The 16,109-nt window shown below is 41.7% G+C and overlaps 1 protein-coding gene across 2 annotated transcripts in view; it reads right to left on the bottom strand.

Moving 5' to 3' along the window:
* Window positions 1-16,109, bottom strand: part of FRMD3 (FERM domain containing 3) — a 254,155-nt gene that overhangs the window by 95,872 nt on the left and 142,174 nt on the right. The window lies entirely within an intron of this gene.

The following is a 16,109-nucleotide window of genomic DNA, read 5'->3' as shown; positions in this document are numbered from 1 at the left end:
GATAGAATTAACACGTAAGACAAAAGAAATTTTCTTTTTTCTTTCTCTCTTTATCTTTTATTAAAGTCCTCTAAATTCATGCACGTTTAAGCACAACCAGTGAAGACTGATAGATGACAGATAAACAGATAGATACATACATGTATAAATAGACGGATAGAAGATAGGTAGGTAGATACATAGTTACATAAGCAGAAAGAGAGATACATGGTGACTGGAAGAAGGTAGATACATAGACAGACAGACAGACAGACAGACAGATGATCCATGCCCCTTAACTCTCCTTCACTTTGTCTCTATTCCTGCCCTGCCTGTCTCTTAGGCCTGTACCCCATTCCACCCCAAACCCTGCAACCCATATCAATAATGCCACACATACACTTCCATCCCTTTTGCCATCCTGAAATGAATATACACCAACATGATTATATGTGGAGGGATTTTTAATCTATTCTAACAAAATGAGATCATACAGTACATCTCTCTTGCTTCTCTCACTTAGCTCTACATCCTGCCCATCCCTCTAAGATGGTAGATATAGATCTAACTTATTGTCTATAATATCTACATAGTAGTTCATATTGTGGAAATGCCAGAATTTACTCAATTATTCCCTTTTAGTTGTCATTCTTGTTGTTTCCACATTTTTGCAATTCAAATAATTCTATAACTTATGTGTACACACATATACATCCTTGTGCACAGATCACTAAGTGCTTGCATTTTTATTCTATGACGCAGACTCTCAGAAGTTGAATTGTTGGATCAATAGGCATAGGAGAATGTTTTCATGGGAGCAGAAAAAATAAGGCCAGCTAACTGGAAGTGAACTGGGGAAAGCAGGATCCTAGAAGATGTCTCGAAACTAGAGCTGTCCTTTCTCTTCTACCTGGGCAGCCTGTTGGGTTACTGTGCCATAAGTTGGCTTCAGTTGGTGTCTGAGCTCATCAGATACCAATCAGGCCTCGCCCTCATCCTAAGGGATCAGATAGTGAGGCTCAGGACTGCTCCCCAGGTGGCCCTCTTCGAATACGTCTGCAGGTAGGAAGTCCCTCCACCCAGACATCCTCACTCCAAGCTCCAGAAAGGTTTAGAGTTTCCCCACACGGAGAGCTCTTCCACCATCTGAAGACAGCACTCATGGTCCTTCTGAGTCTTCTCTAAAGTAAGCATCTCCAGTTCCTTAATGCCTCTCTTTTGAAAGAGTTTAAGAGCCCTCCCTTCCCTCCCACTGCACCTCTACCCTCAGTGCATTCCTATCTGCTCTGGGCTTCCTCAAGCCCCGGGCCCCAGGCCTACTGGCCTCATTCTGGACATATTTGTTGTCCCCTCTCAACAGCCTCCACTCAATGTTGATTCACTCTGAGTTTATAACGGACCCACATTCTTAATCCTTTTCCTATATCCTACTGCTAAATCACACAGAAACAGCCACTACATTCCTGACATCTCCCTCCATTTGCTGGGTGTGATCACAGGAGACATTAATGCAAGGTGGGAGTGATATGCTCACTACCAGCCCACTATAAGAAGGGACGAGAGCTGGCTGCAGGAAAAACAGCAGGAGGCACTCTTCAAGCCCAACATGTCCTATTTTCTCCTGCCATCATATGCCCCCCTACTGCGTTTTTTATTTTCTCATATCTACTCAGTGTCATTTACCCCGTGTCACCAATAGAAGAAGAAAAGTTTCCCTGTAAGTTACAAGGAGCCCTCAGTTCTGGGACAGTGATCCAGGAGTAACCCCAGGCGGGACCTGGGCTGACAAGGAATCGATCGATCTCATCGCCCAGGCCTGGAGAGGCCACTGCAGCAGCGGCCTTCTCCTTGAAGAACTCACTTAAGGTTCTGGATGCAAAATTATATTATTAAAAAAAGTGGTGAAGCTAAGGAATGCTTCTTCACAGGGTTGGAGCAAGGTGAGAAGATAAATAATTTCCCCCAAAATGTTAATTTAGTTATGGATGACAAGATTCACGAAGGTATAAACTTACACGTCTTGTTCAGCTAATTGTTGATCCAAGATTGACTCTCTGCCTGTCTGGCTGAATGAATTAATGAGTGATAAACCCCAAGCTTTGAGGCAGATGTCAAGGGGAACAGTCAGCCCCCACCATCACATTCATCCCTTGGCCCCTCTGACAATCAAAACACTCATCTAGAAGGTCCATAGCCTGGATCACAACAGCAATTCCTAGGACTGACATTTTGATAGCGTCCAGCTGTCTGTCTCAGCCTCTGTTCTGCCCCCTCAACATCTAGAACAAATTCAGGGACTCTGGATTCAGTTACAGTAGCTACTTCTAGGAGGGAGGATTAATTAATTCAATCAATAAATATCTACTGAGCACCTAACAGGTACCAGGCACAATTTTAAATGTTGTACAAATAACAGCAGCTGTGAACAGACAAAAATTCTGTCTTCGTGGAGGACACATTCTAGTGGGATAGACAAGTATAAAATCAACATAAGTAAGTAAAATATACAGGACATTAGAAGGTCATACATGCTATGGAAAGAATAAGGCAGAGAGGAATTAAGGGATGAGAGAAGACCCACCCAACCTCTGTTCCCTCTTCCCATTCCCACTTTAATCAAATCCATGAAGGTAAGTGCAATTCTTTTTATTATCTTCTGTAAAACCAAACAAGGGGAGAAATACAACCATTTAAAATTTTAAGTCATTAACCAAGGAGATGGGGGGTCATCTTTAACCCCCATTGTGGGTTATGGGTTTGGGGCCAGGAGCTCAGAGTGGAGCACTGGCATGCACCCACACCAGCCGTGTAAATGCTGAGAAAGGAGCCTTCCCAGGGTCAGCCTGGCAGCTGCCATTTACTTCCTGGGATGTGTCCAAAGTCCTGAATCCCCTTGTAGAGAGACGACTACCCCCTTCTCCAAGCTGCTAAGTGTCTCTGCTCAATCCAGTTTCTATGTCTTCTTATTCTTAAGCTACAGAAAAAGAGGGAGAGGGATGAAGTAAGGAAAGACTTTGTCCATGCCAAACATGTAGTGCAGAATCAGTAGGTGGAAATGCCTCTTGAAGGAGCTATCTGTGGACCAATAAAACCTGCAGGCTGAACTGGGGCCGTATCCCAACAGCGCCATCATGGACAACCCCTGTGCATCTTTCCTAGACCAGGCAGCATGGTCACCCATGGGAGAAGATGTCTGTCCCTCTCTGCTGTGGTCCTCAGCTTCCGCAACCATGATGGGGCACACGGGGTGGTGAAGACCCCAAGTCCCGCAGGAAGTGAGCCCCTGAGTTTTGAAGGGGAAGGAGACTTCCAACAGTGATCGTGAGCAAACCACCTAACCTTCCTGTTTCCTGCTCTGGAGAGGGGACAGTGCCAGCTTCTGTGTGTACCTTTCAGAGGTGTTTGGATGGATCCAATGGCCACCTGGCACATGCACATGGGGCATGGCCAAAATGGGAGATTTTGTTTTGTTGAGATAAACACTCCTGCCAGGAGAAGAGAATGAAAGAGAGAGGTGGAAGTGGGAGGGAGGGGATGAGGAAGACTGAACTGAACCCAGCTCAACAGCTGAAAAACATTTACTCAGCCACGTCAGTGCTGAAAACCAAGGATACCACCAAGCAGCAGAGCAGGAAAAAATGTAAAATGCACTTTAAAACGCCAGCAGCATGTAATAGCTCTGAGAGCAGGAGGGCTCCTCTCACAGCCAACGGATATATGCCAGACACGGACTGGGAGGCCAAGCGTCTCCTCGGGGCAGCCCAGTGGCCCCTTCTCGCATCAGCAGATTCCGGGGTGGCGTCATTTCAGTGGTTTGTTAGCACTGAGAACGTGGGGAGAGGTACAGCTGTTTACAAAGCACAGACAGAATTTCTCATCTCCACATTGAACCCTTGCCCAGGAGCAGGGGTGGGATAGGAAACGATTAATTGAACAGGCTCCTGGCTAAAAAGGAGGAAAAAGGACTTTCTATTTTTAACCAACAACCTTACTCAAATCTTTTAAAAACCAAATAGGATTTTTCGAGAGAGAAACATCACTTCGAAGGCTTTCTTAAAATTCAGAAGTCTTCCACCACTCATCATAAAGAATCACAGGAAAATAAAAAGCATTACATCAGGATTGCACGAATAGCATGCACACGATCTTTCTTATATACATCTGGCTTACGGCTAGGAAAAAATCTCCCCAGTTTCCTTTAAGTAGCAATTCAAGCATAGAGGCTGTGGCTCCAGCAGGTTGTACAGCGATTCCTGTACCTGGAATATATCTCTCTTGTACCTTCCTCCTCTGGGACTTTTTTGAAAAACAAACAAAAAAACCCAAGTGTGATCAATATGTTAGACTTTAAGACTCTGGAGAAATATTGCAAAGGGTTTGGTGTTGCAGACAGGACCTCTACCACCTGCAGATGTGAGGCTTGCTTTCCAAAAGACACTAAGTAGGCATCAGAGGCTCCCCGCCTTTTCCATACAACTGATTCATTTTTATTTCTAAGCAAATGAGCATTATCCCTCCCGTGTCTTTCCAGAGAGGCTTTAGAGCGAGGATTGAGGAGGGCGCCCTACATCCCTGCTGTGCACACACCACGCACAGTGATGCTAATGGATTCATCTGTGCTGCATTTGATAATGAAACTGCTCGAAAGCACAAACTCTTTGTACACGTGCAAAGTGACACTTGAGCACCAAAAGGGCAGAGCATTGCTCACTCATTCTCCAGCTAGGACTCTTGGGATACTTGTAAATAAGCCAGCCACAGAGAGCGTGGGCTATGTCAACAACTGCTCTTCTACTTGGAAATGATCACTGTCATTTAACAACTGCCACTATCAGCATCAGCATCAACAGCGATGATCCCTCCATCACACTTACTGAAATGATCACCACTGTTGCCTCAGCTTCCAAAGCAGAGATGGGTTTTTTAAATTGTGTTTAATTCATCCTCCTCCCATTATAGTTCTCACCTGTGCTTTTACGGCACACAGGCGTGCCCACACACGCGCGGGCACTGACTGGGGCCGCTCTAAGAACTCCCTAAGGGGACACTGGCATGCTGAGCGGTTGCCTCACAAGTACTTGCTCTCCGCATGCTCTGCTCACCTGTGCCTGTTCAGGAGAAGCTCAAAAAGAGACTTTGGGGTCCAATACTTCTAATACTAAGTTCATCGCTTGCACAAACAGCTATGGCCAAACTGAAAACTCTCAGCCTCCGTTTCCTCATCTGTAAAATGGACATAATAATAGAACTAACTACAGAGACAGAGGTCAGCAAATTTTCTCTGTAAAGGGCAAGAAAATAAATAATTTCAACTCTGGGAGTCTCAAGGTCTCTGTTTCAACTACTCCACTCAGCTGCTGCAGTATGGACGCAGCCACCAACAATATGAAAACAAATGTGTATCGCTGTGTTCCAATAAAACACTGCAATTTGAGTTTCATATCATTTTCATATGTCACAAAATATTATTCATCTTTTGATATTTTTTTAACCATTAAAAATGTGAAACCTATTCCTAGCCCAAAGGCAGCCAGGTTTGGCTGACAATCTGATAGAAACCAGGATGAGGATGGTATGAGTTAATGACTGCCTGAGACCTAAGGACTGAACTCACAGCAGTTATGGTTACTCTGTAGTGCAGGGAAGAAACGACATGGTTGAGGTAGATCCCTCCACTTGACCTCGCCCTTTACTTTGGTTGAAAGACTGAGAGGGGACTGTCATCTCCCATGGAGGAGCAGGGACGAAATAGGCATGAAAGAGGTGCACATATGAGGAGCTATTTGGCATTCCTGGCATCCAAAGCATGCTGCCTGAGCCTAGGGTGCAATGACCTGAGAATTTTAGCCAAAAAGTTAGCAAGAACACACGAAACTGAAGGCAAGAAGAGATCTAGGCACCTGCTTGCTGCTGCTGTTGTGTGACTAACTGGAACCTGGGAGTCATGTTGGTAGGTGTAAATCAACTGTAATAATAACTAGGACAGCTAAATTCAACTACTTATACAACTTGGTACTGAGATTTTATACTATAAAATTGTATCTAAAAATCAGGCATTATAAAGGATTTCCAACCAAAGGGAAGCAAGAATAAAGTGTTCCTACACACTCGGCCCACACTTGAATCTTCTCCAGTCCTCATATGCCAAGCATGGAAACTCTTGGCCCATCATGGTTGCCACTCAGACATTTATGCTGCCAACACACGTAGTTTTGAACCACGTGAGCCCTTATGAAAGAATGCAGGCATTCCCGAAGGAAGAAGGAGGCCCCTACGAGTACCATACCAGGGATATATGGCCTTCTGCCAGGAAAAGCTCCTGTTCCTTCTGCTTTCCCCATTTCCCCTGTCACACTCCCCTCCTTCCCAAGAAGAGGAGGGCTGGGTCCTCCCCGAAGCCCCAGGACCCACGACTGAACCCAATCAAAATGATGTCAGTGTCGCCACCAACCATACCATAAGGATAAGTTAAAGATTAGAGATCCATGGCTTGTCAAATGCACATGTCATTTAGAATTGCATGCAATAAAATTAAGGGTTTTTGTCATTACTATTGTCACCATTATTTCATTTTATATTGGGAAATAAAGAAAGAGCAGAATGTGGAAACCATTTATAAGCTCAAATTACATTAACTTTCTGGGAGAAGGACCAAACATGGAAATTTCTGGTGAAACAGTCCAACGCGGGAGAGAAAGAGATACCTGGCCAAATCTACTGAGCTAGCACTAGAATAAGAGAAACCAGCTTCCCAGGCTGGAGACCCTCCATGGCTGAGACAGAAATCACAGCTGCTCTTCCTGGAAAGAAGGATTGGGAAGAAGAAACCTGGAAAGAGCAAAAACAGCCAAAACTAAGGCACAGTAGTTGGGGACTTCATGTTTTTTGATTTCCATAATGAGTTGTGCTCAGTCATATGCTTTGCTTTCTTTTTTTAAAGCACATGACAGTGGAACTTCTTCCGCCTGCTCCCTAAATGCAGCATTTCAATTCTAGTCAATAAGCATTTATTATGAACCAAGTATATGCACAACCTTGTGCTAAGCCATGGACTAGGTGAAAGAATCTTCCAAACCCAATACTAGGGCTATGATAAGACAAGTATAGGTATACATATGAGGACAATAGGTGAGCCTGCCCCTAGGTCTGGAGGCAGAGTTACTATCTCTATAGGGACTTGGAGAAGTAAAGTGTGTAAAACTTTACTGTCAGAAGTATGTGATCAAGTTCGTCAAAAACTAACAACATACATAAAGGAGAGGGGGAGTGAGCCACAAAGCAAAGGCATGACGGTCACCCAAAGAGTAAAGACAAATGCTACGTATGAGAGGTCTAAAAAAAAAAAAAACTCAAAAACTCCTGTCCACCTGGAACCTGAAAGTGTGACCATATTTAGAAACAGGGCCTTTGCAGATATAATTAATTAAGCTCTGATGAGGTCATACTATGCTAGGGTGGTCCCTAAATCCACTGGCTGGTACCTTTATAAAAGAAAGGGAAGGGAGACTTGGACACAAAGACACAGAGAAGCACAGGGAGGGCTGTGTGCAGCTGCAGGCAGAGAGTGGAGTGATACAGCCACAAGCCGAGGAAGGCCAAGGATGGCCAGAAACCACGAGAAGCCAGAAGAGGCAGGAAGGATCCTTCCCTGGAGCCTTCAGAGGGAGGATGGCCCTGCTGACACCTTGATTTTGGACCTCTATCCTCCAGAACTGGGAGAGAGTAAATGTCTGCTGTTTTAAGCCACCCAGTGTGTGATAATTGGTCACGGCAGCCCCAGCAAGGGGAGCAACTGGGAGAACAGAGCTGGGAGTTGAGCCTCCAAACTGGCCTCATGAGTGAGCATGGCACCTGTGGCTTTTCTCCTTCTGTTCCTTACACCAGGGCAAAATCGACGCTCTTGGTGTTTCCCTTCTCTCCGTCCGTGTCTCTCTCTCTCTCTCTCTCTCTCTCTCTCCTCACAACCCCCCGCCCTTTTGACAAAATCATTCATCAGCAAGAGAGCTATTTGTTAGATTAGCCCCAAGGGGAATGCTGGAAAGCTAAAGAATGGGACATCGACACGACGACCACAAGTATCAACGTCAGAGTCAGGAATTACATGTCATCTCCGGGTTCCAGAGAGAGCCGTTGTAGCTTCTGAGAAGCAGCACCATAGACAGCAGCCAGCAATTTGACTCAATATTGCAATTACAGCTGAGTCGGACCCAGGTATTAGGCAGAGGCTGGGGGTCCCCCCCCCCACCGTGGTTTGCCAGCAGAAGTCATTTCCAAGCAGCCCCGCACCTTCAGGGTGCTTGGCAGCAGCACAGTGTCTAGTAAATAGGTCAAGAATAAGTTCTTAACTACCCTGCTGGGCTAATCAGGCCTCAGACAGGCACCAGCCAGGATTAAGCAGAGAGCCTGTTTAGAAGAGTCAGTGAGCTTTCTCTCTTCCAGGGCTCTGTTTTTATAGTACACGCTTAATGCATAATGCACTCTCATTCCTTTCTTTCTTTCTCTCTTCCTTGATTTTTGCATAAAGCTTTCTTCCCTTTTATTTTCTCTTTTTTATTACTAAATGATACTTGAATATATTCTCATTGTAAAAGATCAGAGTCTAACATAACTACTAACATATATAATAAAATGTGAAAGCTTCGTGTCGCTTCACCCACTCTCTTCCCCATAGGTAACCACAACTGAGTGTACATCTTTCCAGTCCTTCTATGCTCTTATATAGTCATATAAAAGTAATCTTTTGTTTTCATATAAATGAATCACTCTATATGTGGTATTTTTATCTGCCTTTCTAACTCAACAATATATTTAATAAATCTTTTCATCTCAATAATATACCTCTGTCTTGTTCTTTTTAATGACTGCATGTATTCCACATAATTATTTAGTCTTGCTAGAATTGCTGGGCTTTTCATTACTTCCTCAATGTTACAAGCAAGGCTGCAGTGGACATCCTTGTGTAATACATACCTGTGTGTGAACAAATTTTGCTTTAGCTAGATTCATAGAAATTGACTTGTTGGACCAAGAGACATAGGCATTTTTAATCTTGAAAGATACAGCCAAATTACCCTCCAAACTGGCTTTACCAGTTTATACACTCTCTCCAGACGTGTTACCATCTCCTCATCAACTGGGTATTATCAATAATTACAGTTTTCTCAGTATAGTAAATAAAAATATCTCATTTTAATTTGCATTTCCTCTATTACTAATGGTGTTGGGCATCTATTGGTCATTTATTGTTATTCCTTCTCTGCATCTTTTGTGCACCCTTCTATTGAGTTGTTCGTCTGTTTAGTTTGTAGCATCATACTTTATATATTCTGCACGTTACTACTTGTTATATATTTGGCAAATGTTCTTCCCTTTGTTTTTCTTGTGTTTTAATTTGGTTATAATTTGTTTTATAGTCATTTATTCAACAAACATTTACTGAGAATCTACTCTGTGCAGCAAACAACCCAAATATTCTGGTTCAAAAGTTTAATTTTTGCACAATTGTGTCAGCATTTTGCTTTGTTGCTTCTGAGTTTTATATTTTCTTTGGAAAGCTCTGTGCTACCCCAAGATTCTAAAAAATATTATCGAATTGTTACCTAAAACTTCCACATATGGTTAAATCTACTGGCTTTTTGAAGACATCTAGAATGAATCCCATGTATAGTGTAAGGTATGCCTTTAGCTTCATTTTTCCAAGTAGAAAGGCAATTATCCAAAAATCATGCCTTTATTTAAAAAAACTATCTTTCTGTCTCTGATATGACATACAATCTTTGTCATAACCTATATTCCTATACATAATGGATTGGTATAGTGATTGTTTTTTCTATTCCACTGATTATTTTCCCATTCTTGGGTCTATCTTAATTACTAAATGTGTCTATTAATAGGCCTCTTTTACTAAAGCTCATATGCCTTGATTTGCTATCTAACAGAACAAGGACCCATCATTGTTCGTCTACCTATTTATTGGCTAGTGTTGAGCATTTTCTTCTGCAAATGAGCCTCAGGACCATTGTTAAACACCATAAAGAATTTCACTGAAATTTTAATCTGTAATTATTTTTTTATTTCAGAATATTATGGGGGTACAAACACTTTGGTTACATGTATTGCCTCTGCACTGCCCGAGTCAGAGCTACAAGCATGCGCAACCCCCAGACAGCATGCACCGTACAGTTAGGTGTGAATATACCCATCCCCCTCCCCCCTCCCCCCTCCCACCTGCCCAACAACTGATGAATGAATGTTATTTCCATATGTGCATATAAGTGTTGATCAAGTAGTACCAATCTGATGGTGAGTACATGTGGTGCTTGTTTTTCCATTCTTGTGATACTTCACTTAAAAGAATGGGCTTTAGCTCCATCCAAGATAATACAAGTTTTGTTCATATAGATCTTGCACATTTCTTGTTAACGTTTATTTATAAGAAATTTGTATTTATTTGTTATTGCTATTCTAAAGAATAGCACTTTTTAACTAAAAGTAGACCTATCATTTGATCCAGCAATCCCACTACTGGGTATCTACCCAAAGGAAAAGAAGTATTTTATCAAAAAGACAACTTCACTCAAATGATTATTGCAGCACAATTTACAATTGCAAAGATGTGGAATCAACCCAAGTGCCCATCAATTCATGAGTGGATTAACAAAATATGGTATATATCTCCCATGGAGTACAACTAAGCCACAAAAAGAAATGAATTAATGTCTTTTGCAGCAATTTGGATGGAACTAGAGACCATTATCCTAAGTGAAGTATCTCAAGAATGGTAAAAACAAACACCATATGTACTCTCTAATAATTTATAACTAGTTGATGGGCACACATGGGCACAGAGAGAAGTAAAAATCACTGGAAGTCAAGAAGGGGGAGGGAGGAAGAGAGGAGGCTTAAAAACCTACCTAACGGGTACAATGAACATTATTCAAGTGGTAGGCACATTTATAGCCCTGACTAAAGCACTATAAAAGCTGTCCATGTAACAAAAACATTTGCACTCCCTTCATATTTTGAAATTAAAAAAAATAATAGCACTTTTTTCCCATTACATTTGAGAAACAGTTACCGTTTGTGTATAAAAAAGCTATTGTTTTAGGATATTAATCTTGTTCCCAAGGAGAAAAGCCATCATTAGTTGTGGGCAGGAGGTAGAGAGGGAAGGTAGGTGGAGAGTTTGGAGAGGACAAAACCAAGTTTAAGACACCATCTGGATCGCTGAGAAGGAATCCAGCATCCCTCAACACTCTAGGCTTGGCCGAACAGAGTGAGGTATTGGAGCAAGACACAAGAAATGTCAGGGTAGTTGAGGGGAAATGTTCTGTGCAGAACTGAAGAAATGGCTGCATGGTACGTTTAGGCAGAGAGGAAGCCTCAGATGGTGTACACAAGTTTCCTCAAGGCTGAGCACTTTCTGCCTGTCCCAGTAGCAAATACAGACGTGCTAAGTGCCAAGGAGTGAAAGAGACCCCGAGTGGGGACCACAAGAGCAGTGGAGACTTGCAGTCTATGGCCATGCATGGCAGGAACCAGGGCCTCAGGAGCACACACCAGCGTGTGCTCAGAGTCCGGTGGGACCTGTTATACCCAGAGAGGCCACAGTAGGGAAAGAGGCCACCAAACAAAGGCCAAATCACACAAGACACACTGGGAGGACTCGCACGACTGTGCACAAGACAGAGATCACCCTCACTACCACAATAGTGCATAAACTTCTCTTGCCTCATAGTGCCATCCTGGGGTAGGAAGAAAGGGAAAAGCTCTCGATATGGGAAAAATACTGCAAAATGGAGCATGCATTTTCAAGGGACTATGTTTAAATTATGAATTGACTCAGTAATTTTCTGAAAGAGATCAAATTCTAAACTAGCAGATCCTGAGTAACCCTAAAGTGGAAAGATTAAACTTTTTGCCCTTAAGGGAAAGGCAGGGACTTTCAACAAGTAAGTTGAGTTTAGTCATTGGAAAATAATGTTGCATTTCTGCACATCTGAGCCATAGTGTGTAACTTTTTAAAAAATCTTTCCATGCTAATGTAATTATTGCAGCTACATAGATCCTGTAGAACATACAATATCTGTCCTCCTGATGTACTTCATGTATACACACTGGGCCACATTCCACGGTTATGGGGTCAAGGCTAAAAGCAATAAGTGAGAAGAGTCACTGTTAGGTTGCATAGCAACACTCCTTCAGGAAAAGGAAGGACTCTGAAAACCAAACATTCAAAAATATGCCACTTGAGTTAACACTTTGTTTGCATGCAATCTGTTATCTGAGTAATCTTACAAAAATAAAAAAAGGATCAACAGCTCAGTCCACATTTGTGCCTATGGACATGCAATGACACAGGGAAATTAGAAAGATATTCCCTCAACACTGCCCAGACGATTACGTAGCCCACCTGCATTTTTCCTAATAGGTGAGATTAAAAGTTTGATTTTTAAGGCTCCAGTTCCAGGTAGGATGGGCTAACTGCATCCCACCCTGTCTCTCTTACTGAATGCAGCTACAAAACCTGGACAGGATACATGGAGCAGCTATTTAAGGACTCTGAAAAGTAAAAAGTAGAGGGCAGATTGGAAAGGAAGATGAGAATTCAAAAGACCACTAAACCAGTGGTGAGTTCCATGCTCTTTTCTCTGGTACTATCTAGCCAGTGCCTGGGAGACACCTGGAAATAGACATGAACTCAGACAGAGAAAACTCCAGGAGAAGCTCCTAGTTAGGGCTTGAGGGACAGGAAAGGAAAGGGAATTCTGGCGGCAACAGTAGCAACAGAAAGGGGGCTGGAGATTTCTTTTCTGGAAGTTTTTAAACCAAATTTCTTTAATAGTTATAAAACTACTCAAGTTATATGTTTCATATTGGGTTAGTTGGAGTAAGTCACGGTTTTTGAAGAAAAAGTCTATTTCATCTAAGCTGTCAAATTTATGTGCCTAAAGTAGTTCTGTGAGGTCTGTGGTGAGGTCCCCTCTTTCATTCCTGATGTTGGTAATTTGTGTCTTCTCTTCCTTTTTCCTCTTCAGTCTTGCTAGTTCATCACTTTTCTTAATCTTCTCAAAGACCAGCTTCTATTCTCATTGGCTTTTGTATATTATGTATTGATAAACATAGCAATTTAAGTGAATCTCAAGAGTTATTAATATTATGCTGACTTTAAAAGCCAGTCTCAAAGGTTACATGCTATATGATTCCATTTATATGACATTCTAAAAAGACAGAAGTACACTGACGTAAAACAGATCAGTGGTTGGGGGAGGGAAGTCACTACAAAAGAGCAGCACAAGGGAGGTTTTCGGGGTGATGAAAATCAGAATGCTGTTCTGTATCCTGACTGTGGCAGAGGTCATGAAAATCTATATGTGTTAAAATTCATAAAACTTCACACCAAAATAAAGTCAATTTTACCATATGTTAATTTAAAAAATAAAATTTTGTGTCTCTCCTAAGTTCACAGAAGAAATAAGTCTTTGATTTGAGAAGCATCCCAATTTTAAAATGATACCAAATTAAGTAACTAATTAATTAGTTTTTCAATCAAACAAATATTTCTCTTCCTTCATAAACTTGAATTTGCCAGAAAAATAAGTTTAATTATATCGATTTTGAACAAGGTTTTGGGGAAACAAGAATTCTCAGGTAACATCTGTGGAAGCAAATTGCTACAAGCTCCTTGGGTGGATATTTATCACAAAAGAGGAAATTTAAACTATGTATATCTTTTGATCCAATGGTTTCATTGCTAGGAACTTTTAATACAGGTGTACTTTTACAAGATGCAAGAATGTATACAAGTATGTTTACTGTGGTGTAATTTATAGTAGCAAAATACTAGAAACAACTTTGATCTGCATTAATAAATAAATTATACACATGCATGCAGTTAACCATATGAAAACCATTTTTAACACAAAGCAAATCATCACTTGCTGATATTGAAAAGTCTCTAAAATTAATCAAGAAAAAATAGCAAGATGAAGAACAATTGTCATTTATAAAAGGCCTTATATATGTTGGGGGATTGTACATACCCCAAAATATGTATGGATATACAAAATATAGTTAGCAATAGTTATCTCTTTGGGGTGAGCTTGGGAATATAAGAGGGAGAAGGAAGGAAATACTTTTCATCTTTATTTTAAATATTTCTGATCTGTTTTAAAAAAACACAAACATGATATTTTTTAAAAAACTAGTAAGAAAGAAATAATAATGCCTTTGTACAGGGTTTATTAATCAGGATAGCTGACCTTCAACCAACCCTGGGAAACATCATTCCTGGGAACACCCCAAGTCAGAAGGATCTTAATAGGGTCAGAGCAAAGGACCTGAACGTCCACCATCCTGTGTGAGTGAGAAGCATTTCCTCCAAGGAATGATTGCCTACTAAAAGGACAAAGCTGCCCAGGGCCCTGCAATCAGATCTTTTTTGATAAATTCATGGATTAGTCCCAGGAGTTGGACTCAGTTTCTCTGGGTTAACAATATATATAAGGCCTAGTTTAAATTTTTTTCTAATTTACAGTAAATATTTCTAGGACATATGTACAAGAACATGGAAGTTCTTGATACTGAAAGACATTATCAATAACAAAATTAGATTTATGGTCTTGAGAAAATTACATAATTTTTTGTTCAGTAATGTCCTTAGCAATACGACAGGGGACTGGGTGATGGGTTAGACCTGTGCCAGTTCCTAGAATCAGTGAGTCACTCTGTCAGGTTTAGAAATTGAATTTTACACAATTCTTTTATCCAGATGCAGATCCCATTTGTCATTAGATTGAAACTGGCCAGTAGTGAAATGTCAGTCTCTAAACCATTTTTAATTTTTATTTATTTATTTATTTTTTTTTTTTGAGACAGAGTCTCACTTTGTTGCCCGGGCTAGAGCGAGTGCCATGGCATCAGCCTCGCTCACAGCAACCTCAAACTCCTGGGCTTAAGCGATCCTCCTGCCTCAGCCTCCTGAGTAGCTGGGACTACAGGCATGTGCCACCATGCCTGGCTAATTTTTACTATATATATTTTTAGTTGTCCAGATAATTTCTTTCTAATTTTAGTAGAGACGGGGTCTTGCTCTTGCTCAGGCTGGTCTCGAACTCCTGACCTTGAGTGATCCACCCGCCTCGGCCTCCCATCTAAACCATTTTTATAAAACATTATACTTATCCATTGACTATTCAGATTTGCTATATTATAAAGACAACATTCTTAAGCAGTAAATGCCTCACAAGCTTTCCATTTCTCACAAAGTTTAAATCTTTTCTTCTATTAGGTGTTGAAATATCTTTAAAGATAAATTTCTATTTCACAAATGCACATGGCCTATGGGAAAAACAAAAATGTTGCATGATGTATAACAACAAAAGTCAGGAACCATTTCATATACTAGAAGTAGCCTAAATATTTTAAAATATATACACTATAAACAAAATGTCAACAGTTGGCAGTGAAGGGACAAAAGCTGGGCATCAGCTCTTTCTTCTCAGGCATGTTAGTTCATTCTCATTATCCTGCATGTCATACTACATGCAGCCTCCTAGGACCTCTGTCCTACCCCCTCTACTGGGACATGTGCCCCGGCTCTGTTCCCGCCTCGCCCAACAGCCTGGCCTCCCTGACTCCCCACCCCCACGCTGCACCTGTGCCCATCTCAGCACAGACACCTGCACTGGCCACACAGAGTTGACCCTTAAAAGATGGGGTGGGTGGGGGGGCAGGGGAAGGAAAAGAAAGAGACAGAGGGAAGGAGGACTGGGGAGGGAGGAAGAGAGAGGAAAAGGGACAGGAAGGGAAGGGAAAAAGAAGAGAGTTAATAAAGAGATATGTTGGTTGCTAGTTTGTAGTCCATGTTCAGTTTCCTCCTTCTCGCACCTGAAAATCCTGTCCAGAATAATTTCCTCATATTTGAGAAAGAAAAGAATCCCTTGAATGACGACAAGTGACATAATACACGTTAACCTGATCTCCGATGAGAAACTGATACATCGCCTACACCTCAGAGCCCTGGGAGAGTTGATGTGGAGGCATACATGGATGGGGGGGACAGGCAAAGAGTTTCTGAGGTGCACTTCGGAAGTTCCCCTTCAAGCCATAAATGAAAGCAGATTGGCTAC

The sequence above is a fragment of the Eulemur rufifrons genome, chromosome 7, assembly GCF_041146395.1.
Source record: "Eulemur rufifrons isolate Redbay chromosome 7, OSU_ERuf_1, whole genome shotgun sequence".
Classification (NCBI taxonomy): Eukaryota; Metazoa; Chordata; class Mammalia; order Primates; family Lemuridae; genus Eulemur; species Eulemur rufifrons.
Note: the sequence above shows the minus strand (reverse complement) of the source record. Positions and strands in the feature narration are given on the sequence as shown.